The sequence below is a fragment of the Phyllostomus hastatus genome, unplaced genomic scaffold (genome assembly GCF_019186645.2).
Source record: "Phyllostomus hastatus isolate PE091 unplaced genomic scaffold, TTU_PhHast_1.1 phas_contig_80, whole genome shotgun sequence".
Lineage (NCBI taxonomy): Eukaryota > Metazoa > Chordata > Mammalia > Chiroptera > Phyllostomidae > Phyllostomus > Phyllostomus hastatus.
In genome coordinates this window covers 18,144,980-18,172,024 of record NW_025333960.1, presented here as the reverse complement: position 1 = coordinate 18,172,024, position 27,045 = coordinate 18,144,980, and the positions used below count along the sequence as shown (strand labels likewise).

The window sequence follows — 27,045 nt, the reverse complement described above, 5'->3', positions numbered from 1 at the left end:
GGTATCTCCAGTAGGGGTGATAAGTTTATGTTGTTCCATCTTCCCTCCCTTCTCCCAGCTGCCTTGGAGTCAGTGGCTTAGGTTTGAAAGAAGTTTTGCCTAGGTTAAAGATAGATTCCACAGGCATGGAAGGAAGCTAACAGGTCCCTACAGATAGAGAGGTCATTCATTCATTCATTCACTGAAAAATACTTATTTAAGGACAACTCTGTACTTGTCCTAGGTGGGGAGATAGAGTAGTGAGCAAAAAAGACAAAACACTGCCCTGGCTGGTGCAATTCAGTGGATTGAGCGCTGGCCTGCAAACCATAGGGTTGCTGGTTCAATTACCAGTCCAAGTACATGCCTGGGTTGTGAGCCAGGTCCCCAGTAGGGGGGCATGTGAGAGGCAACCATACATTGATGTTTCTCTCTCTCTTTCTCCCTCCCTTATCCTCTGTCTAAAATAAAAAATATAAGCCCTGACTGGTGTGGCTCAGTGGATTGAGTGCCAGCCTGTGAACCAAAGTGTTGTAGATTCGATTCCCAGACAGAGCAAATGCCTGGCCCTCAGTAGGGGCACTCCAGAGGCAACCACACATTGATGTTTCTCCCCCTCTCTTTCTCTCTCCTTTCCCCTCTCTAAAAATAAATAAAATCTTTTTTAAAAAAAGAAAAAATAGGACTTCCAGCCAAGATGGATGCATAGGTGGATGCACTGTGCCTCCACGCACAACCAAGATTGGAACAACAACAATTTAGAGGCAGAATAACACCCAGAACTGACAGAAAATTTATATGAATGGAAGTTGGACAGCCAAGAACTTGAAATAGACCCATTCATCCAGACCGGTAGGAGGGGCGGAGACGAGCAGCCAATACGGGTCCCAGTGCTGGTCAAGGCGCGGAGAACAGGGAGAGTTGGGCACAAAGGGCAACCGGGAGCTCATAGGGCATCTGGGGTGCGCAAGATGGCAGTGGGTGGACCCTGAGTACACAAGTGGCAGCTGGAAGACCCAGTGAAGCAGCGATAGTGGAGCAGGACAGAGCACGCAACCCAGGATCCCAGGGAAGGGACTGAGGTCCCACAGAGAACGGAACTACCACCTACGGCCGTAGTTCCCTCTCAACCCCGCCCTCACATACAACGTCACAATCTAGCGACTGGGGTGCCCCACCCTGGTGAACACCTAAGGCTCCGCCCCTCACTGTAACAGGAGTGACCAGACCGAAAAAAAAAAAAAAGAGAGAGGGAGATGGCTCAAACAGAAGAACAAATCAGTGCCCCAGAACTCATCCTTTTGAGTGACCAAGAGATAGCTAACCTATCAGATGCACAGTTCAAAACACTGGTGATCAGGATGCTCACAGAATTGGTTGATTTTGGGCACAAATTAGATGAACAAATGCAGGTTACCATAAAAGAAATGAAGGAAAATGCACAGGGAACCAATAGTGATGGGAAGGAAACTGGGACTCAAAATAATAGAGTGGACCAGAAGGAAGAAAGAAACAACCAAACAGTAAAGAATGGAGAAATAAGAATTCAAAAAAATGAGGAGAAGCTTAGGAACCTCCAGGACATCTTTAAATGTTCCAACATCCAAATTATAGAGGTACCAGAAGGGGAAGAGGTAGAGCAACAGATTGAAAACATATTTGAACAAATAATGAAGGAGAACTTCCCCATTCTGGCAAAGGAAATAGACTTCCAGGAAGTCCAGGAAGCTCAGAGAGTCCCAAAGAAGTTGGACCCAAGAAGAAACACACCAAGGCACATCATAATTACATTAGCCAAGGTAAAAATGAAGGAGAGAATCCTAGAAGCAGCAAGAGGTAAGGGGCAGTAACCTACAAAGGAGTTCCCATAAGACTGTCAGCTGATTTCTCCAAAGAGACCTTACAGGCAAGAAGGGGCTGGAAAGAAGTATTCCAAGTCATGAAAGACAAGGACCTATATCCCAGATTACTCTATCCAGCAAAGCTTTCATTAAGAATGGAAGGACACATAAAGTGCTTCTCAGATAAGATCAAGTTAAAGGAGTTCATCATCACCAAGCCCTTATTTTATGAAATGTTAAAGGGACTTATCTAAGAAAAGAAGATTAAAAAAAACATGTATAGTAAAAGGACAGCAAATGCACAATTATTAACAACCACACCTAAAGCAAAACCAAAAGAAACTAAGGAAATAACTAGGACAGGTACAGAACCACAGAAATGGAGATGACATGGAGGGATAGCAACAGGGGAGTGGGAGGAGGAGAGAAGGGGAAAAGGTACAGAGAATAAGTAGCATAGATTGTAGGTAGAAAATGGACAGGGGGAGGGTAAGAATAGTATGAGAAATGTAGAAGCTAAAGAACTTATGACACATGGACATGAACTAAAGGGGGGGAGTGGGTGGGAGAGGGTGTACAGGGTTGAGGGGAGTGAAGGGGGGAAATGGGACAACTGTAATAGCATAATCAATAAAATATAGTAAAAACAGAAAAAAAATAATTAAAATCTTAAAAAAAGAAGACAAAAGCACCTATCTATACCACTTTCAGCAAGAGCAGCAAGCCACAGGTTATCTTGCTGGATAATATACAAGTAAAGAATGAGGTACATTACCTGACATTCAAATCTTGCAATCCAATTGACTTACTAGTACTCAAGAGTATAACACAAAGGGAACAACAGAGGCTTTGCAATCAGCCAGCCTGTAGGTTTAAATTCTGACTTCTCTGCTTACTACCAGTGGGCTCTTATGAAATTTATTTAAACCTTCTGAGACTTAGTTTTCTTAGCTGTAAAAATGAGACTCATAGCCCTAGCTGGGTGGGTTAGTTGGTTGGAGCATTGTCCAGTACACCAGAAAGGTTGTGAGTTCCATCCTGGTCAGGGCACATACCTAGGCTGAAGGTTCAATCCCCAGCTGAGGCACATTGGGGTGGCAGCCAATTGATGTTTCTCTCTCACACTGATATTTCTCTTTCGCATCAATGTTTCTCTCCCCCCCCCACTTCCCCTTCCTCTCTCTCTAAAATCAATAAATATATCCTTGGGTAAGAATTTTAAAAAATGAGAATCATAATGCCTACTTTACAAGGCTGTTGTGAGCATTTGAAATGATGGATGTGCAATGCTTAAAATAGTGTACATTAATTTTTAATGAGTTATTAGATTAAATTATTAATTCCTGCTATAAATTAAAGTATTAAATACCAGGAAAGGACTAGGCAGAGAAGCATATATGAGGCATAAAGATATTTATAGTTATTTTATGTTAAAGGTTATGTTTTATACATACACACATTTTCTGACATAAATACACACTCTCTGAAATTCCAGATATGCAACTATGCTATGTACTATTACACAGTTCTGTCACAGTTTCTGCTCTGGAGGAAGAAGTTGAGATAAGGCATACCACTTACTCAGGAGTCTTTATGATGGCAAAAAAACTCAAGCATTTAGAATATCTGAAATACCATTACCCAGACACTATACTTCTACCCTCCAACAGAGCTTCAAGTAGATTGTGCAAATGGCCCATTTAATACCTACCAATATCAAACAGTTTCTTATACATCTTTTGACTAAGAATTCTATGAAAATATCACACCTAGTATTACATTGTTCCACTTCTATGAACAAGGATGAAAGGTAATTTTTTACATGGTCCAACTTTCCTAGGAAAAGAACTTGGTAATATTAGTTGGGAGGCCAAAATTTAGTATTGATTGTTACTCTCTGATGAAGTCTGACAGCTGTTATTTAGCAAGTCTGATGAGAAAAATGAACTAAAATTTCTTGAGAGTCTCTTTTTTACTCAGCATGGGCTTGGTACATTGATCCATTATCTTAGAAGTGTGACTGTTCTGGAATCAAATTATGAATCAACTGTCTTAAAGTAAAAATACATATCTAGAACCTCAGAGGAAAATAGTTATTTGCTCAATAGAGATTTTAGTTCTTAAATAATAAATTATACTGATTGGTATATAATAAGGTAATAAGCCTACCAGAGAATGTAGTTGTTTATTTCACATCAGCCTACAGAATTATACAATTTGTGAAATTATGCAAAGGAGATTGTAAGAGAAAATTTCTTTACATTACTCCTAAATGAGATGCTGATGGTCACACTACCACTATTACAAATATTACTATTGTTGGTAATATATTACTAATATTACTATTATGGGTTATAATAATATTATTAGTCTATCTTGATCCGTCACTGTGTTCCAACTGGTGAAGATATAGCTCCAGTCATTCTATGATATTAAGACTTTAACTCCTGCTCTAACAATTCTCAGGTGATTATTAAATCATCAAAGTAGGTAGAACAGCTACCTGGAAATACACCCCATTTGTGTGGGGTGTTCTGTTGCAATAGGAATTTTCTCTATTAGCTAAACCTCCAGAGGTTTGATTAGTTTATGATCCACTAGAGAATCAACAGATCAGAACACTTTTGAAAGAGACATTTAACCTAATTCCAAAACCAGACAAAACACTAGAAAGAAAGAAAATTATAGACTCATATCCCTAATGAATATAGATGCTAAAATCTTAAACAAAATATTAGCAAACTGGATCCAGAAATACATTAAAAAGATCCTACAGCAACATTAAGTGAGATTTTTTCACAGGCACAAAGTTGGTACAATGTCCAAAACCCAATAAAAGTGATACACCACATAAATAAAATGAAGGATAAAAACTACATGATCATATCAATAGATACAGAAAAAAAATTTGATAAAACGCAGCACCTATTTAAGATAAAAAACTCACTGCACAGTGGGAATAGAGACCATGTATGACAAATTCACAGCCAACGTCACATTCAATGGTCAAAAAACAAAAACATTTCCCTTAATATCAGAAACAAGACATGGATATCTGCTTTAACCACTCTTATTCAACATAGTACTGGAAGTCCTTGCCACAGCAATCAGACAAGAAGAAGAAATAAAAGGCATCCGAATTGGAGAGGAAGAAGTAAAACTGTCATTATTTGCAAATGACATAATACTGTATATAGAGAACCTAAAGATTCCACCAAAAAAGTATTAGAACTTATAAACAAATTCAGCAAAGTAGCAGGATAGAAAATAAATATCCAAAAATCAGTTGCATTTTTATGCACCAATCATGAACTATCAGAAAGAGAAACTAAGGAAACAATCCCATTTATAACTGCATCAAAAATAGTAAAATACCTATAAATAAATTTAACCAAGGGTGTAAAAAATCTATACTTAGAAAATTATAAGACACTGAAAAAAGAAAATGAAGAATAGGTAAATAAGTGAAAACATATATTGTGTTCATGGATAGGAAATATTAACATTATTAAAATGTCCACACTACACAAAGAAATCTATAGATTCAATGCAATTTCTATTAAGATACCAATAATATATTTCACAGAACTAGAACAAGTATTCCAAAAATTGTTATGGAACCACAAAAGATCCTGAATAACCACAGCAATCTTGAGAAACAAGAACAAATTTGGAGGAATCACACTACCTGATATCAAACTATACTACAAGGCCACACCACAGTAATCAAAACAGCATGGTACTGGCATAAAAACAGACATACAGATCAATGAAACATAAAAAAGAGCCCAGAAATAAACCCATGCCTTTAGAGTCAATTAATATTTCACGAAAAAGGTAAGAACATACAATGGGGTAAAGATAGTCTATTGAATAAGTGATGTTGGGAAAACTGGACATGTATGTGCAAAAAAAAAATGCAAGTAGACCACCATCTTACACCATACACAAGAATAAACTCAAACTGGATTAAAGACTTAAATGTTAGACTCAAAACCATAAAAATCCTAGGAGAAAGCAAAAGCTGTAAAATCTTGGATATTTCTCATAGCAATATTTGTTCTGATATGTCTCCTTAGGCAAGGGAAACAAAAGAAAAAATAAACAAATGGGACTACATCAAACTAAAAAGGTTTTTCACAGCAAAGGAAACCATCAACAAAATGATGAGACAACTCACTGAATTGAAGAACACACCTGCAATTAAAAAATGGAGAAAGGACCTGAATAGACATTTCTCCAAAGAGGACATACAGATGGCCAACAGACATATGAAAAGATGCTCAACTCACTGGTCATCAGAGTGATGCAAATTAAAACCACAATGAGATATCACCTCACACCTGTCTAATGGTTATCATCAATAAATCAACAAACAACAAGTGTTGGAGGGGATGTGGAGAAAATGGATCCTTCATGCACTGTTGGTGGGAATGCTGATTGGTGCAGCCGCTGTGAAAAGCAGTATGGAGTAACCTCACAAAATTAAAAATGGAAAGGCTTTATGACCCAGTGATTCCACTTTAGGAATATATCTGAAGAAACCTGAAATACTAATTTGAAAGAATATAGGCACCCCTATGTTCACTGCAGTGTTATTTACAATTGCCAAGATTTGGAAACCGCCCAAGTGTCCATCAGCAGATGAGTGAATAAAAAAGCTGTGGTTCATTTACATAATGGAATACTACTCGGCCATAAAAAGAAGGAAATATTACCCTTTTCAACAGCATGGGTAGACCTGGAGAGCATTATGCTAAATGAAATAAGTCAAACGGAGAAAGGCAAGCACCATGTGATTTCACTAATATGTGGATTCTAGTGAACAAAATAAACTAACAAACAAAATAGGAACAAACTCATAGATAACAGACTGACAGCTGACAAGAGGGGAGGTGGGGTTGTGGAGCTGGGTAAAAAAGGTGAAGGGATTAAACAAACAAACAAACAAAACTCATAGACACAGACAACAGTATGTTAATTTCCAGAGGGAAAGGAAGGTGAGGGGAGGTATAAGAGGGTGAAGGAGGCATAAATGGTGATAGAAAGAGACATGACTTTGGGTGGTGAACACACAATACAATATACAGATGATATAATAGAATTATACACCTGAAACCTACATAATTTTATTAACCATTGTCACCCCAATAAATTCAATAAAATACTAAAATAAATAATAAAACAGCCTATTTTTAAAATGCTGCAAATCTAAACCTTATAGAGAACATCTTCATGTAATATTCATTACAAATCTAACCAGAGTGTTCAGTTTTATTTCCAACAAATGAAATTAAGAAAAAATATTGTGGAAATACTCCTACTATCATCCATCTTCCATTTCCAATTCCGCACACAAAATTATGATTTTTCAAAGAACAGCCAACTAAATAGACTATCAATTACGTTAAATGTAAAATACTTTGTATTTACTATGTGCTCAACATTCTGTTAGACACTTTGGAAAATACAGACTGAAAACAGTACCTCCTCTTAAGGGCCTTACACTCTAATATTCAGAACAAATGTTTTCTGAAATAATTAAAGAATATAAATTTCTATAGTGAAATTCTAAAACTGTGATATATAAACCATAAATGCTATAGAAGTGTGGAGTAGGAGAAAATTAATGAAAACTCCAGTATTTAGTATATTTCCCTAAAGGATATAAACTAAAGTAGACCTCAAAGCAGTGGTTCTTCAACTTTTGAGGTGTCTGGGGCCTACTTCTAGGGCTCAAAATCTGCATTTAACCAGCATTTCTGGTTGATTTTGATATAGCTGGCCCATAGTTTGGCAAAAACTAAAACTGGGTTAAATAAGAAGTATAATTTGCAAGAGTCCCTAGTACAGTACTGTTCAACGAACTTTCTGCAATGGCGGAAATATTCTATACCTGTGCGGTCTAATACAGTAGCCACATGTGGCCATTAAGCTCTTGAAATGCAATCAGTTTACCTGAGAAACTGAATTTTTAATTTTATTTAACTTTAACTAGTTTTAATTTAAATAGCCACAGCAAGCTCTAGAGAATATGAAGAAATTTTTAGGAGAAACATGAGCTAAGCCATAGATTGAAATGCACAGGAACAGGAGAGACAACTGATTGGCTTGTCTAGAATAGTGGGGTGTTTTTTTTTAAGATTTTTTTATTTAGGAAGGGAAGGGAAGGAGGGAGAGGGAGAGAGAGAGAGAGAGAGAGAGAGAGAGAGAGAGAGTGAGAGACAGAGAGAAACATCAATGTGCGGTTGCTGGGGGTTATGGCCTGCAACCCAGGACTGTACCCTGACTGGGAATCGAACCTGGGACACTTTGGTTCCCAGCCCACGCTCAATCCACTGAGCTACGCCAGCCAGGGCTTAGAATAGAGGTTTTATATTAAATTATCATGAGGTCAGATTATGAAAAGCCTTATGAGAGCCCATGAAGGGAACTAAGGAAATTGGATTTCATTACACACACTGCTGGTTTCCTAATCAACAATTTCCTTTACTTCAATAGTAATAACTCCAGAGCTTTTACATACTCACCTAAGAGAATGAACCTTGATTATTGTACATCATTCATGGTGTATCTTTTTTTCTTGCAGTAGCTGGCTTCTGCCAGTGTGTTAAATTCTGGCCAGTGAGGTTGGGGACATCTAAAAAGTATTTAGTCTGCATAAAAAGAACGTTTTTCTGACTCAAGTCAAACTTTGTGAGGCTTGGAAGTATTGACATGTTGGGGTAATGAAGAGACAAGATGAAAGACAAACACCAACAAACTGAGGATGGCAGAAAATGATGAAAAGAACATGGGTCCTTGGTGACACCTAAATTGACTTCCTCCATTTCCCCCAGACATTTTGGGTATATTACTAATTCATTACTATTTAACATCTTTAGGTTTTTGTTCTATTTCATACAGCTGGCAGCATTATACCAGGAAACTAATGTTTAGGGAGACACCCTCTGGAAAATGCTGAAGTATGCAATTGATAGCCATTGAAGGAATTTTCTTAAGGTTAGAGGTGCATATGAAGCAATATTCAAAGCTTAAAAATAACATGCATAAAAAAAGTCAGAAGAAAAGGTAGAATCAAGCTGACCAGCTTTATTAAAAGGCCTTAAAGTCAAAGTTACCAAAAGATTTTGGAAAAATTAGAAAAACATTACTATTATGTAAAATTGTTAATGCACATAGATAAACACTTGAAGCAAAATTGGGGAAACAGCTCATTTTGTAAGGGTAATAAGATTGTAAGTGATGTTTCTTTGATTTTATATGAGTATATTACTTTCATATTATTCCTACTTAAAATCTAAATGAGTTACAGAAAGTATAGTCTAAGTGTTGTATATTTCATACTTTTTTGAAAATGGAAAAATTATTGAAATATAAAAATATTTCTCTGTATTAGCTGCAATTGACAGTTTTAGAAGACACTGACTAACAATATGGTAAACCAGAAAACATGCAGGACTAGCTGGGTGACCTTGGAAAGCCAAGTAAACCCTGTGGCCCATTGTTTTCCTCTCGGGATGGATTGCTCTAGAGCTCTAAAATTCAACAATCTTTAGTTTTAGATAGAAAGAAATGCTTTTGAATTTTAAAATGTCATGCAGTTGATATCAAAATTTAATTTTCTAAGCCCTGTTCTCATCCTTTATCATGTGAGCTGAGTTTGAAAGGGTATAAAGTCAATCTCCCTCAACTTCTTTGAGCAAACCAAAAACCTTTGGAAATAATTGTTTTATAGATTTAATGTAACTTTCACAAGTTTCTGCATATATTTCAAAAATTAACCAAAGTGGTTCTGAAAATTTTAATATGCATTCAAGTTCTATATTAACATCAAGTAGGTGTGTCAAGCCATAGTTTATTACTATTTTTAACTTGCATTTTCAAACAACTAATAAGGCTAAACATTTTTGGTAGTTACTGACCATTTGGAATTGTGCTTCTGTGCATGACCTAGTCATATCACTTGCAAAACATTTTAAAATTAAGTTTCATGAATACTACGAAATATTATGTCATCATTAAAAAAGTAAATAAGAGCCATGCCAGTTTATTTAGAGGTATATCCCTTATGAATTATTAAGTGAAAATAAGAAAGATTATTTTATACATGTATCATATTGTATATATACATATATAAAGATAATATATACAACATACTGAAAATATACTATATATATAAGGTTACATGATCATGGAAAAAGTTATAACAAAATCAATTGCAGACTGGCCACGCTGTTGGCATGGCAACGTAGGTTAAAGAACTTTAGGCTCCCTAAATTTTTTTAAAGATGTGATTGGTTTTTTTAAAAAACGTAGTATGATTCCATTATGTAAAATTATTTGTGCTGGTTAATATATGTAAATCTGCATAGAAATGCATAAAAGAATGTCCACCAAAAAGTTAATGGTGTTTAACTTAGGATGTTTAGATTTCAAGAAGAAGTGAAGGGAAGAAGAAACAAAAAACAAAACAAGAAATAAAAAGAGAGAGAAGGAAAGGAAAACATGATAGAAAAAAATCAAATAAATTTAAAGTCCTTTCTAAAAAAAACAGAACAGACTGGATGAAGGGAAGACAGAATCCTCAAGTGAAAAGGTTCCCCCATCCTCTGGTTAAGAATTATGGTAATAGTCTTAAAGTTCCCTGGATATATACTCCAGTAGAGATATATACATAAACTTACTATAAGTAGTGTTAATTTAATCCATTTAAAATGCAAGAAATAAATATCTTCTCTTTACAGCGTGACTTCTGCAGGCAATGGTGACAACAATTTCAGGCGCACCTGCTCTATAAAAACTAAATTTACAGAATGATAACTATAAGGAGTGGTTCTAAGACTTGTACGTCCATAAAACCCCCCTGGACAGATTGTTAAAATGCACATTCCAGGGTCCCACCCTAGAAATTCCTATTCAGCAGGTCAAGAGACCAATAATCCTCATTTAACAAGCACCCCAGGCAAATAAGGCAGGTGTTGAAAGATCACACTGAAAAACAGTAAATTTAAGGATGTCTGATCCATTTACAAACTGATTAACCAAAGAATTTGAGGAGTGTGGTATACTAGAGAGAACAAAGAATTTTGAAGTCAAAAGATCTAGATTACTCTCTGACCTAATCCCCCACTCACTCTGTCACTTGCCTCTGCAGCTGCAGCACTGGCCTCCTAGTTACCTCCTCACACCACCAAGAATGCTCTTCCTTTAATCTTCCAATGGTTCAGGTCCCTTGTAACACTCAGGTATCACTAGTCAGTGACACTTTGTAGAGAATCTCAATTCCCATCTAACTTTAAAATTCCCCTTGCTGCTTCATTTTCCTCTGTAGCACCTCTCACTATCTAAAATACAATGTATTTTACTTTTTTCTTGTTTGATTTTCTTAAGTACAGAGATATTTGTTAATTTTCTTCACTGCAGCATCTGAAACACCTAGAACAGTACCCGGACACAGTTCAAGAGGATTTCACTTGGCCAAGCTAAAGCAAATTAAGCTTGAGACTCAGTGATAGAAGATAGATATAGCCAGTAAGTGGAGAGCTTTAATGCACAGATTCCTAGGCCCTGCTAGAGATCTGATTCAGTGGCCTTCAAGTGAGGCCTGAGATTCTGAATTTCTAACAGAAACCCAAGTGATACTGACGGAGTTTTGAAAGATGTCAAGTGTCTTTGCTCATTGTTTGGTGAAAATGAACCTATTCTACGATATGAGAACAGCTATAGGCTAAAAAGGGAAAATTCTGTTATATTTCTATGCATTTATTAGGGAGAAAAATTATTCCCCTAATTTCTATGTAACTAAGCTATCTACTCAAATAAGTAAAATTATTATACAGTAAGGATATTTTCACTTAACAATATATCATGAATGTTTAATGAAACCTAACTTTTAATAAAAATACAATTCTTATTTTTTTACTCTTATAAATAATGTTTCAGATGATGTTTTTATTATACACCTTTGTGCTTTGTCTAATTATTTTTTTCTAACAAGTTCCTAGAAGGGAAATCTCTGTGTCAAAGAGTTTAGACTAGTGCTGTCCAATACAATGCTCTAATGACGGAAATGTTCTGTATCTTCACAGCCCAATATGGTAGCCACCAGCCACATGCAGCTATTGAGCACTTGAAATGTGACCAATGCAAGTGAGAAACTGAATCTTTAGTTGTGTGTGTGCGTGTGTGTGTGTAGTCTGTCCGGAATGTATCCATCCATGTAATATGAAAAATAGAGACATTTGTTGAACAAGATACAAGAAACATTGTACATAGAACAATGACTCCTCAGTTCCCTTCAAAGCAGGCACTTTGGGACCTCACATAGTTCTCCCAATCACCAACATCTTCCCTATCATATTTTCCTGAATCTCACTGATTGTCTTTTAGTTTTGGAAAAGCCAGAAGTCGCAAGGTGCCAAATCTGAGCTATAGTGGGGATGAGTCACCTGGCTGATTTGATTTTTCGCCAAAAAAACTCTGCATGAGATGTGATGCATGAGCAGGAGTATTGTTGTGATGAAGCTGTCAATCACCAGTTGTCCATTGCTGCAGCCTTCTACATTACTGAAATAGTTTCAGTGGAGGAATGTTCAAGCTTAACTCAAAATTTGACACAGATTCGTTGCTCTACTTACTGTCATTTTGAATGCAATGGCAACAGAGTATACTTCTCGCTAAATGCCCCCACTGACTAGTACAGTAAAATCATCATTGTTCACGCATGGGCATTCCAGTCTACTCTCCTTGACTGCCAGGTTACATCAATGTCACGAAAACTGTTCTCATTATAATAACAAAGGTTGGACTTTTTCTGGACAAACCTCATAATGTTAACTTAAATTAAATAGCATATTGAACAGGGCAGGTACAGACATTTAAAGTCTTGATAAATGATGCCAAATTGCTCTCCAGAAAAAGTATTTTGCCTTCACTCTACAGTGTATAACAATAACCATTTCTTTACTCTGCTACCAACACTAGATATTATTAATCTATTGAATCTTTATAACCTGAAAGTTGAAAAATGTTGTGTGGTTTTCATATGCACTTCTTTAATAGTAATGTTAAACAAGGTTGTTTTTTCTGTCATACTTTTTTAAAGGCAAATATTCTCACCCATGTTCATTAAATGAGAAGTTGAAAACTACCTGGCTTTCAGATTTGTTGGATCCATATATTTTCTTTCAATTTTATTGTCAACATTTAAATTCATATAAAAAACAAACTTCCAGCTCTACTTGAAAAATCAAATGATCTGGCAACAGTGACCCACACTACCACCAGGCAAATATCAGTGGAGCCTTAGAAATTCTGCCACCTTCAGATTTCTTGTCCACCAGAACTCATCCACCCCTGTTATTTTACAGGGTTCCTGCTTCACTCACTCAAATTACCTGATTGGTCCCTACAAGCAACAAATTTTACAATTCCTGCTCTGTATTAAATTTTAACAGATTAGAAGATAAACAGCAGCCAATAAGAACAGTTAACTTCTACTTCATACTTAGCATTTAAAAGTGATGTCATGATATATCTAGATTATTTTAAAACTAACATTTAACTAGCAGAAGAATACTTTTCTACCTCTCAAGCAATGGTTCAGTATTAGAAGGGTTGTTAAAATGCAGACCAGTAGGCCCCCAATCCTGAAGTTTCTGACTGAATACATTGGGTTGGGCCACAAGAACTTTCAGCTCCACAATGAGAAGAGATTTTCTCAAGGATATAGACACTTCTGGAAGTATAGTGATAATGTATAATTTTGACAATGGACTATAAATTTGTACACCCTTTTTTCCAACATTTATTATTTTACTTTGTTTTCACAATAATCCTGTGCAGAAGGTTGATAATTAGAGCAATAATTGTTAATCCCATTTTGCAGAAGACAATAAGGTACAGGAATTAAGAATCTCCCCTAAACACACAAGAAGCTAAAAGAGCCAGAACAGATTTCCTAACTCCTAACCTTGGTAATATAGGCAAACACAGCAATTCAGGACATAAATGGAGCTAGCTTCTCCAGACTGGTACCATACAAGTAGAACCATGCCCTGATACAGAGAAAACCATATAACATATGGTTCACAGCAGCAAACTTCTATCAAGTGCTGATTATGTGTTAATCTATGCTAAACATGCCTACAGTCTCTACTGTAGGGACACTCATCCAACATAGAAAAAGATTAAAGATAAAATCTGAAACCATTACCTTGAAAAGATAGTGAATTCTCTACAACATAAAACAAAAGCAAATATGTTGAAGGGGTGGGTGGTAGGGGTAAATAGAGAGTTGGGTAGAAGAGAGGAGTCTCTGTGGGAGCTTCACATCTGGACTTGGTGGAGTTGCTATGGCCAGTCAGTCAAGAATGGGAGGGAAGGAAAGTACACAATAGGAAGCCCTCCTGGGGCTCAGCAGCACAAAGAGCTGCTGTTATCCACATTGGGTGTGTGTTTGCCAGAAATATCAGGGCTGCTGGAACTCCAGAAGTTACAAGGGCATGCTTTTGTGTAGTCTAAATTACCTTGACTATGTAAGAACTCAAGTCAGAGGGCATAACTTCATTATCTATTTGTAGCCAAAACATAACATGATTAGAAATCATGAAATTTTCTCTCTGATTTTTCCCCCAAGCTCTGAGAAGCATTCCTGGTAAAAATCCACTAGATTGTGATCACAACAATGGTAATTATAAATCAGCCCTTCAAGAGAAAAGAGAGAGGGTTGCATCTACACTTAAGTAGAATTGATACATATATATATATATATCATTTATTAATTTTAACAGCTACTTTTCTAAGATTAAAAAAGAAAACTAATAAAATTACTATGAGAATACAAGAAAACTACAATTAACTGGAAAGAACCTATTAGGAAATTTGGTTCTGAAACTGACCTGTCCTGTACTCCCACCTTATAGTTTAGTTCAGAATGATGGGTGATGAAGCAGTACATGTAGAAAACTATAACAATACGAGTGAAAAAAATTCCTCTCACTTCTCACAAGACCAAAGAAACACAAATCAAAACAAAGGGATACAATTTTACACTGATAACACAGATTAGCTGCAATAATAAAAATGTTTTAAAATAACAAGCACACACATAGATTGCTAATAAAGTATAAATTTATATAATTCTTTTGGAAAGTAATTTGATTATTATTCAGAAATCAGAAAAATTTCTAATAAAAATTGAAGCTAGATTTATATATGTTTTCATGTGTTGTGGCTTTTTAACCTTAACAACTTTGTAGAGAGTTATTACTATACCCATTTTACAGATTAGAAAGCTCTGAGAACATAAGTTTCATGCCCAATATTGGCAATAAGTGATGAAGCTGGGTTTTGGACACAGAACTTTTATTTTAGAGCCCACTCAATTACAACTACACTATACTGCCTCTCTAGGGAAACAATCCTAAGGAAGTTTTTTAAAAAGAATGAGAAGAAAGTTACATTCATAAGAATGGTCATTATGTACTTTTAACATATTAGGAAAAATATCTCAAAATAGAGGAAGGGCTAAGAAAATTATGGTATGACAAACTAGTTACAAATAGTAGGGAGTAAATTATAGCAAAATGTTTAAGAAAATCAGAGTTAAAAGGTATCTGCAGTACATGAGACATCTCTAAAAATATATGTTCATATGGCAAGACTGGGAAGAAAACTGGAAACAATAAAAACTATTCCATTTTAGAATTTCACTACTAATACTTAATTTTCTTTTGTCAGTTTTATCAACCAAGATGAAGCACTCCTACAAATCTATCCTTCTAGTTCATATTCCTATCATCCCAATAACAATTTCTAAAACTTCACTATAAATTACATTACAGATTTATTCAAAATATTATATAACACTCTTTATTGGTGATTCTGAAGATTTGGAGTATGAGATCTTCTTCTTAATATCAATATTTGCAATCACCACTTACAGTGTTCTTTTCAAATCCCTTAATTAAAATCATATACAGTGACTAAAATAAGCTACTTCTTTTGCAATCATAACCTTGCAGTGACTCCTTAGCTCCCTGTACCTGTCCAGGAACCACTAGCCCAGAGGTTGCAGGTGTTTAAAGATTAGAAAAGTTTTCTGCTAATAACATAATCTCTAAGTGAGTATGTATAAACTAAAATATCTTTGCTATAAGGGAATCATATTCTAAATACTTTTGAGAATTACTAATTAAGTCACATCAAGTCCCATTTGAAGTAGGTAAATGAACTTTATTACCACTTTACCAAAAAGAACAGTAAGATTTTTGTAAGAGTAATTTCCCTGCAAATGGTACCATGAGCTGTGAACAAAATGCGTTCTCTATAGCCATACAAGTTGATGCATAGAGACCCATTTAGTCCAGGGTTTTGCCTCTTTCAGTAACATAAACAGACATTTTGTGGAAAAGTAAAGTAGTTGTTCTCTAATAATATCAGTCTCACAAGAGCGTGAATGTGTTTTAAACATCTATAACTTCCTCTTTATGAATCTACCATTCAGGACTTTATATGGTCACTCCACTGTCTCATACCCATAGGTCCAACAGAGAATTATCATTAGCCAATCTTAGGACATCTAAAGATACCACTATTTTAATCACAGGATTTTGAAGTGAGAAGCCCCCTTAGAAGCCCTGAAGTTCAATTCCTTTAACTGAGCTAGGAGGTGGGAGGCAGGCAGGCAGGGGAAACAAAAGTATTTCTAAAAAAGTGATTTCATTTAACTAGAGCAAACCAGGCCTGGAACTAAGAGATGTGAACAAATGTCTTAAACTTGGCTTTCATATTTTCCCCTTACCATTAAAATTTTTATATTATGTCAACAGAAGTATAAATATGTCCTTTCAATGTATTCAGATATATACTGCACTGGACAGAACAAACTATAGTTCTCATTCTCTGCATCATAAAGAGTTCCCAAATGGAGGGGAAAATCAACAAAGGTTATAAAAACCAACTCTAGAGAAAGTGGCGATGGGGATGGGGTGGAATAATAGTTTAATAGTTCTGCTTTCTAATACTTGCTCTGTGATTTTTAGCATTCTAACTGGTCTTCAGCTGTAATAAGTCTGCCTTAAGCCAAATAAAAGGTTCTAATGTCATCATGAGTGGGTATCAAATTAATATCTATCACGATTAATACACAGTTCATTCTTTATTTATATTCAGTTCCTTTCTTTTTATTTCCATAATGTAATTCTATTTTAATAGGAAGTTTATGGAAGGATATACAAGAAATTGACAACAGTGGTGACCTCTGGGGAGGAGGACTAGGGCATTGGGAGTATGGGAGAGAGAGGGCTTACTTTACACAATTAGAAATTTTTACTCTATGTATATTACTTTTCAATATACCTTAATTTAAAATTCCCCTTTAAACACATGCCTATACATGTACAATTCTATTACTAAATATTTTAAATAAAACTATTATTTTTACTTTTTTCTCTTTGAAATAAGTTTCCGGTATTGCAACTTGTAAGAACACGGAGATATAATCAGAAAGAGGAAGAACCAACAGTCATAAAATTCAAAGCAGAATTCCAGGATTTAAAGAAGAAAATGTGCAGAGGAGCCATTTAATTCAAAAACCTTTTGTGGAAAATCTCTTCCCGTATTTAAATGGTTATGTTTTAAAATGAGATTTTCCATCTTAAGGGAGGGAACTGTAAAGATTTAAACATAGAAATTAAAGTTTAGTTTCTATCTTCTCAACAGGGGACTGAGGGCTGGGGTGGGGTGCTGGCCGCGTAAGGATCTTGTAGCAGTCACATCCGTAGAGGAAAGGACCATGCTTGCGAGTTTCCCCTGATGTCGTCCACCTCAGCAGCAGTTCCCGTGCAGATGAATCCTGTCCTAGACCTTACGTGGGTTCGATTTAACTGAGAAAGTCCACTAACTGAATCTACACAGAATTTCTTTTAATGGACCTCGAGAGACTAAAGGAATTGATTTACTTCAGCAAATCGCCTCATCATCACACCCTCGCCCGGCCTGGACACACACCTCACTTCGTTGTCTACTTCTGTCAGGGTCAGCTGTCAACACAACCCTTTGTGTATCGTTGAGAAAAGGGGTGAGTGGTCCTTAGCCACTCACAGAAAAATGGAAATGATGGCCGGAAGACGCGCGCGCGCGCGCGCTCGTGACGAAGTGACATTTAGTGTGGAGCAAAGAAACCCAGGGACACTGAGCAAACACCAGCTACCTCTGGCCACTCGTAACTTTCCGCATCTGAGCTCTCTCCATCCTCTTCAAGCCGCTTCCGCGCCTCCCTACCTGCCGCCCATCCGCTCACTCGAGCCCCTCACAACCCCTCAGGCTCCGGGAGATGGGTCCGGGATACCCACCACCCCCGCCACTTCAGCCCCGGAGCTCCCAGACGCGCCGCAGCTTCCCTCATTCCACTCTCTGGCTTCCCCGCTCCCGCCACAAAGGCAGCGAGGAGAGCTCGGGGTGACAGGCCTTTGGCCTCTAGGCGCGTACCGCACGAGCTGGGTCCCCTCAGAGAAATGACGCGAGGTGGCGGGGAGAACGGGTTCGGATCCGGGCTGGCACCAGCGCCTACCCTCGCCGTACAAACAAGCTCGCGCTCACAACCCCGCTCCGCCTGCCTGAGTCTTCCTCTCCAGGAAAAGTCTGCCGCAGCGCTTCCCCGCGCAGCCAGGGTGTCCACGGCCCGCCAAAGGGCTGCTCTTGCAAGGCAGAGGCGTGAGCTCGCGCCCGGCTCGCGACCTCTCACCTCTGCCTCCCCGCGCCCGCGCCCCAGAGTCCCCGCAGCCGCTCACCTGGCCCTGGAGTGGCGTGAGGGCAGAGAACCAGGGGGTGACCCTCGTCTCGGCCGGGGCTCGTCTCCCTACCCCCAGTCCGGGTCCCAACACTGCGTCTCAGCTCGCTGAGGCCGCCCTCCTCCAAGGTGCTAGCGCCGCCGGTGGCTGGCGTCTCTCTGGCAGGCGTGCTGGCCGCGCGCTCAGTTCCCCGGGGCGGAGCGAGGCGGCGGCCGCCGAGGCCGGAGGCGGATTCCTCAGGTGCTTGCCCCTCCCGCTTCCCCAGAACCTCCGCGGCTGGGACCCCAGCATCTCCTCCCCCGCCTGGTCTTGCGGCTTCCTGAAACCTCAGGGCCCGCGAGTCTCCTTTAGGGCTCCCATGCCTTCGAGAGTCGTGGGCGCACACCGCTTTATCCGCCCCGTCCTAGGATGCCCCCCACCCATAGAGTGGCGCCTTCCGTCCACTGTTTCATGCCTCCATTTACAAACTCCCCAGCACAAATGACGCGTGTGGCCACGGCGGGGTGTGGAGGGGGTCTTCTAAAGAGAGATTGCCCCCCAGTGTGGCTGACGCGCACAGCCAAGAAGAGAAATTATTTTCTCGCTGATTCCGCGTTTGTTGAGTGTTCTCGCCTCCTTGCGCGGTTGCTTTCTCTGTCAAGAGGACGGCGATTAAAAAGCCCTAAGCGTGAACTCCGCCTCTGCAATGGTGGGTCAAAAGCCCTGGCCTTTCGCAAGAAGGAGGTTAGTGCAGGGGCAGAATGCGAACAAAACTAAACCAAGCCCATGAGCCCCGGCCAGAGCCAACTTTTGCACCTCTTGGATGAAAACGCTGGTCCCGCGCTCAGGGAGGCGGCCGACTCGCCGACGCTCGTTCGGAACTTCGCGGGCCAAAAGGCATCCTCCGCCCCAAGGGGCAGCCCCTTCCAGGGGATCATGGACCTCGACAGCAGGGACAAACGCTCTTGAGAGATGCTGCGGCTCGATAGTGATAGGTTTATCTCCACTTTTCACAACCAGTGGTTTTTCGTATTAGACATGTAGCTCCATTTTTTTTTTAACTGTCATTGTTGCCAAAGATGAGACTAGATTCCTTCACTGGATGGCTCATGCTCTGAAAGAAGCAACTCCATGCTGGGTGTGGTGGAAGAGTCTAGGTAGAGAAAAGTTTATCTATTTTTAGTATCTTTGTGGCTAGTAGAGCCCCAGATAGAGCATGTTTTTGAAAGTGGGCACATTGCCTCGGCGGATTGGTTATTATTCTCTTGTTACTGTATCGTTTGTCAATTATAGTTTAAAAACAGCCTTAATTAAAATAGATCTCATATGATCTTTAAGTCAGTACACTGTGTATGTTTGTCTTGTCTGTTTTTTCTTATAAACCAAAATGCATCCCGCCCTCCCTACCGCCACCCCCCCCACCCCTGCCGCCGCTTTCGGTAGACACAGAGGGAATTGACTGGAAGGTTGGAATCTCCAGGAAGTAACTGAAGACACAGTTCAGTTGTGACTAGCAAAAGTAAGCGATTTATTTGTGGTTCGGATTGTTTTCTTTCACTCCTCCAATAGGAATATGCACTCAAGTGCCACTTAAAAAAAAAAAAGAATTAGTTTGTTCCTTGTGCGGATAAGGAGCAGAAATGGTTTCTGTTTTGTTTTACAATAAAATTCCTATTGTCCAGTCTTTAAAAAATACATGAAAACACTTGTATGGGTGTTCCCACAATTCTGGATTTTCCTCACAGCACAGGTTTAGTAAATGAAATGGATATGGTTTTTCAGTAACTACAGCATAGAAAGGTGCAGATGATTAGCAGTATAACTATACATATGGAAAAGGAATCCAATGTCAGAACACTCACCATGGGAACTGGTCATATAGGTGGAAAAGACAGTAGAAACCTGAGATTTCAAGTTTAACTGGTGAATATAAACTCACAACAGGTTAAAGCAGATGAAAATCTTTTGAAAATCTCAATCTTTCACAAGGTCTGTATAGTTAGAGAGGGGGACACTTTCCATTTTAAAGATAAGAAACCTGGGAACAATGAATAGCCTGAAAGTACTGTAAAACCACAGTGCAGTTTTCTCTCACTTTAGTTCAAGGACTATTTGCTGAGTGCCAAGCACACTAGACTTTGTAGATGTGAAGGTAAATTTGGCACAGTTGCTTAAGGACCTTAGACTAATATTATAGGACTCTTATTCATTCTTCATTCAATCAACAAATATTCATTGAACACCTACTGTGAGCCAGATGGTGTAGTGGGAACTGGTAAACAAGACAAGTCCCTAACAAGGTTAAAAGTTAGTGCTAGTAATCTACTTTATCATGGTAGATGGAACCATTTCAATGTGTCCTTCACTAGATAATAAATTCCCTTGCCCTGAATTTATTTCTGTATATGCCCAGTGTCAACTTCATTGTTTACACATCCTTCATAATGTCCAACAGATTTCTGTGATTATCAGATTTGATAGGGTTAAGGGTAAAACTCTGTAGTTAGACCTCACAGTTTTGAATTCTGGCCCCAAGACTTATTTATTATGTAACCTTGATAAAGTTACTTGACACCCATCTTACTGTCCCCATCTGTAGAATAACATTATAATAGTACATACCTCAAGGGGTAACTATGTGGATTAAGACAATGCATTGTGCCAAGCACACTATAAACTGTTAACAGCTATCATTGTCTGTGAATCCTTCCTTCCACTCTTCCCCATAACAATAACTCCTGAGTGCTTCTCCAAAGATACCCTGCATTAGAACCCAAGTTCAGTGACAAAATGTGAGACCCGTGGCAGTCAAGATCCTTATAAATACCAGAACCTTTCCAGGTGGTTATTGTGAAGATCCTCTGCCTCATCAATGGAAATCCTAGGATTATATCCTGCTTCTGCTTTCAAGGATGGACACCCTTTTTCATAAATTTCTGTGGCCCTTGGCTCCACACTCTGGAAAGCTCTTCCTTGTTCATTATCTCCCATAGCCACATTTGAAGTGGAATTGGGAAGTAAGCCCACCTTAAAGACTTGAATAATTTTCATAGCCCATTTCCTGCTGGTACAAGTTTGGGGTCCTGAGAGTTCTTTTACATTTAAAGATTTTCAAGGGCCAGGTTTGTGACTGGTTTGGCCATGTGGTTCCTTCAAACACTTAGTACATTTCATATTTATTTGCTTCCACTGACTTTCATGTATCAAAAGTCACACCCAAACTTCTTTCTTGGGCAAAGTTTAAAATACTTCATTCTTTTTTTTCTCAACTTAAAGTTTGAGGCTTGGTGGCTCATCCTGTGCACCATCAACCATTATTTCACTTTTAAAGGGGGGTGGGGATGGGCTACTGCTTTGCCCACTCAGAGCCAATTCACTGAAAGGGAAAACCAACGTCCAACCTATCACCACCGTCTTCAGAGGATAAGACCCACTGTGGGGAACTAAACAGTGGCTTCTCTAATTCCAGATGGGATGCCAGTTACCAATGCTGAATGATCTAGATCTTCACTTATAAATAGGAGCAGATTAAAAATATTACTAGACCTGATTGTGTGCTTCAATTGATTGGGCATTATCCCACAAAGTGAAAGATCACCAGTTCAATTCCCAGTCAGGGCACATGCCTAAGTTGTGGGTTAGGTCCCCTGGTGGGTGCATAGGAGAGGGAACTGATTGATGTTTCTCTCCCTCTCTTTCACCCTCCTTTCTCCTCTCTCTACAAATAAATAAATAAAATCCTTTTTTAAAAAATGTCACTAATTATAAAGAAAATTTGTACTATTTGAAAGAAGAGGACAAACTTAGAGCAGATATTACTCACTAATATGGAGTTTATAAAGAAAATGGGAGCAAAATTTTAAAAAACTCTTGTTGATGCCCTGGCTAGTGTGGCTCAGTTGGTTCGAGCATTGTCCAGTAACCAAGGGGTTGTGAGTGTGATTCTCAGTCAGGGCACATACCTAGGTTGTGGGTTTGGTCTCTGATCCAGGTGCATACGATCTCTGTTCTGGGCACATGTGATCCCCAGTTTGGGCGCCTAGGGAGATGAGCAATCAATGCTTCTCTCTAGGATCACTGTTTCTCTCTCTCCCTTCCCCTCTCCCTTCATCACTCTCTAAAAGCGATGAAAAAAAAAATGTTCCCAGGTTAGGATTTAAAAAAATCTTCTTGATGTTCTTAGTGAAATTTAAAGAGTAAAAAGGGCAGGTTCTCATGAAAATGGAGCAATTTGAGAACCATTATGTCCCTGGAAATTAAAAACATACATGAATATTTAAGTCAAAAAGACTATCAAAAGAAGTTAATAGAAAAAGATACTGGTAAAAATTGAATTAAAGAATTATAAAACCATCTCAAAGAGTCCTTTTAGAGTGTAGAGCAAAAAGATAAAGAAATAGAAATTATAAAAGAAAAGGTAAAAGATTTTTTAAAATGGATCACAGAAACCCAATTTTTATACATTGGGCATTTTAGAAGCAAAATGGAATAGATACTGCATATTAATACAGTTGTAAAATACAATATCTATATTGTGGTCTACAATATGTATTTGTATACTACACCACATCATTGAAAGTAGTTAAAGAAGATCTAAATAAATGAAAACACACACTGTGGTTTGGGAGTTGAAGACAAAATTGTTAAGATGGCAATACTCCCCAAATTGATCAATAGAATTGATGTAATCCCTATCAAAGCTCCAGAAGCATTTTTTTTTCAAAAATTTAGAAGCCTATTCTATAATTTATGTGGAAATACAAAGGATTCAAGTAGTCAAAACAATCTATAAAAAGAAATAATAAGTCAGAAGACTGCAATTCCCAATTTCAAACCTCATTACAAAGCTACAGTAATCAAGACAGTTTGGTACTGGCATAAGGACAGGCATATAGATCAATGGAATAGAATTAATAGTCTAGAAATAAACCCATGCATCTATGATCAATTGATATTCAACAAGGCTGTAAAAATAATACATTGGGGAAAGAATAGTTTTTTCAACAAATGGTGCTGGGACAGTGGATATCCATAAGCTAAAGAATGAATTGGACACCCACCTTACAGGGGACACAAAAATTTACTCAAAATGGAACTGAGCCCTGGCTGGTGTGACTCAGTGGATTGAGCACCATCCTGTATCCAAGAGGTCACCAGTTCAATTCCCAGTCAGGGCACATAGGTGGTCTGTTGGCCAGTTGCCCTGAAGGGGGAGCGTGAGAGGCAACCACACATTGATGTTTCTCTCCCTTTCTCGCTCACTTCCCCTCTCTCTAAAAATCAGTCAATCAATTAATCAATCTAAAAAAATGAATCTTAGATATACAGTAGTTCCCCCTTTCTGTGGAATGTACTTTCCAGACACCCCCAACTCAGTGAATGCCTAAAACCACAGATAGTACCAAACCCTATATATAAGAAGTTTTTTCCCTGTATATACATACCTGTAATAAAATTTAATTTATGAATTAGGCACAGTAAGAAATTAACAGCAACTAATAAAAATAAAACAATTAAAACAAAGTACTATAATAAAAGTTACATGAATGGCTTTGTGGTCATTAAGTAAAATAAGAGTTACTTGAAAACAAGCACTGCAATATTGTGACAGTCCATCTGATAACTGAGATGATTTCTAAGTGACTAATGGGTAGGGAGTGTATACAACATGCATACACTGGACAAAGGGATGATTTACTTGCCTGGTAGAATAGAGCAGACAGGAGCAAGTTTTTATCACACTACTCAGAATAGCATGCAATTTAAAATTTTACAAATTATTTATTTCTGGAATTTTCCATTTAGTATTTTCAGACTGTGGTTGACTGTAGGTAACTGAGACTGTGGAAGGCAAAACTGCAGATGGGGGGCAGCTACTGTAATGTAAGAGCTGAAACTATAAAACTTATTTTATATAGTTGTTTGACACTGGGTTAGGCAACAATTTCTTAATGTGACACCAAAAGTATAAGCAACAAAGGAAAAACTAGATAAATTAACTCATAAAATTAAAAACTTTTGAGCACCAAAGGATAGTATCAAGAAAGTAAGAAGACAACCTACAGTATGGGAGAAAATATGTGTAAAGCATAGATCTGATATTATCCAGAATATATAAAGAATTATTACAACTCAACAATTAAGGCAAATGATCCAAATGAACAATGAGAGAGGATTTGAATAGACATTTCTCCAGTGAAGATATACAACGGCCAGTAAGCACACACAAAAAAGTGCTTAACATAATTAGCCACTAGGAAAATCCAAATCAAAACCATAATATACTACTTTACATGCATTAGAATGACAATTAGCAAAAACAAACAAATAAAAATCCCAGAAAATAGCAAAATACCCACAATAAAATATCATTAAGTTTTAAAAAGGAAGAAAATTCTGATCTGGACAGGTATATGCAAAAATATGAAATTAAACCACCAACTTACACCATACACAAAAATAAACTCAAGATGGATAAAAGACTTAAATATAAGTTGTGACACAATTAAAGTCCTAGAGGAGAACAGAGGCAGGAAATTTTCAGATATCCCACACAGCAATATTTTCATTGGTATGTCCCCTAGAGTAAGACACATAAAGGAAGAATAAACAAATTGGGTTACATCAAATGAAAAAGCTTCTGCATGGCTAAAGAAAGCATCAGCAAAATTGGAAAGGGAATCAACTGTATTGGGAAGACATATTTGCCAATGACACCCTGGACAAGAGTTTGATCTCTGAAATACATAAAGAACTCACATGACTTCACACCAGGAAGACTATTTAAATATGGGCAAATGAACTGAACAGACACTTCTCCAAGGAGGACATATGGAGGACCCACAGACATATGAAAGGATGCTCAACATCACTAACCATCAGAGTCGTGCAAATTAAAACCACAATGAGATATCACTTCACACCTGTCAGAATGGCCATCAGTAATAAATCAACGAACAAGTGCTGGCGAGGTTGTGGAGAAAAGGGAACCCTCATGCACTGTTGATGGGAATGCATACTGGTACAGTCAATGCGAAATTCCTCAAAAAACTAAAAATAGAACTGCCTTCCGATCCAGTGATTCCATTACTGGGATTATACTCTAAGAATCCTGAAACACCAATTCAAAAGAACCTATGCACCCCAATCCTCATATTATTATTTACAATAGCCAAGTGTTGGAAACAGCCTAAGTGCCCATCAGTAAATGAGTCAACCAAAAAACTGTGGTACATTTACACAATGGAATACTGTGAAGCAGAAAGAAAGAAGGGACTCCTACCCTTCATGACAGCATGGCTGGAACTGGAGAGCATTATGCTAAGGGAAATAAGCCAGGCAGTGAAAGACAAGTACCATATGATCTCACCTATAAGTGGAACCTAATCAACAAAACAAACAAAAGAGCAAAATAGAACCAGAGACATGGAAATAAAGAACAAACTGACAATGACCAGAGAGAAGATGGAAGGGGAATAACAGGGGAAAGAAGGGGAAGGAACATGTATAAAGGACCCATGGACAAGGACAACGGGGTGGAAATTGACTGTGTGATCATGTAGGTGGGGGCAGGACAGGGGAGAACAGTGGGGGAAAATAGGGACCACTGTAATTGAATAACAAGTTAAAAAATAAATTAGTTAAAATTAAAATAAAATAATAAAAAGGAGGGAAATTCTGACACATGCAACAGCTACGATGAACTTTTAAGACAGTATACTAAATAAAATAAACCAGTCACAAAAAGGCAAATGCTATTTGATTTCACTTCTGTGGGTATCTAGAGTGGTCAAATTCATAGAGACAGAATGGTGGTTGATCTGGGGCCAAGGTGATGAGGTGGTGGTGATGAGTTATTGTTTAATGGGTATGGTTGTTAGGGTTGGGGATAAAGTTAGAGGTTCAGTTTTGGAACATGAAAAAAATCCTAGAGATGAATGGTGGCAATGGATGCACAACAACGTGAATACACTCAATGCTATAGAATGTACCCTTACAAATGGTTAAAATGGAACATTTTATGTTGTGTATAGTTTACTATATTATTTTAAAGGCTCTAATTTTTTAAAAGCTATAATAACAAATGTTAGCAAAGATGTAGAGAAATTGAACACTTACACATTGCTAGTAGGAATGTAAATGTAAAACTGTGTAGCCACTAGGAAAACCAGTCTGGCAGTACCTCAAAAAGTTTCCAGCAATTTCATTCCTAGACATATACCCAAGATAATGTAAAACACATATTCATGCAAAGACATGTACATGAATGTTCATAGTAAATATTATCCATAGTAGTCAAAAAGTGTACACAACCCAACTGTCCATCAACAGATAAATGGATAAATAACAAGCGGTATATCCATGCAATAGAATATTATTCTGCCTTAATAAGAGAAGAAATTCTGACACATGCTACAACATGGATGAACCTGGAAAACGTTATACTAACT

General features: G+C 37.9%; 1 protein-coding gene across 3 annotated transcripts in view; it reads right to left on the bottom strand.

Moving 5' to 3' along the window:
- GREB1L (GREB1 like retinoic acid receptor coactivator) overlaps positions 1-18,757 on the bottom strand; it is a 273,756-nt gene extending 254,999 nt beyond the window's left edge. For all 3 annotated transcript variants that reach the window (XM_045849981.1, XM_045849984.1, XM_045849982.1), the window contains exon 1: positions 18,617-18,757. The gene's annotated coding sequence lies outside the window, so the exon portion shown is untranslated. The remainder of the gene's footprint in view (positions 1-18,616) is intronic.
- Between the last annotated feature and the right edge of the window lie 8,288 nt (positions 18,758-27,045).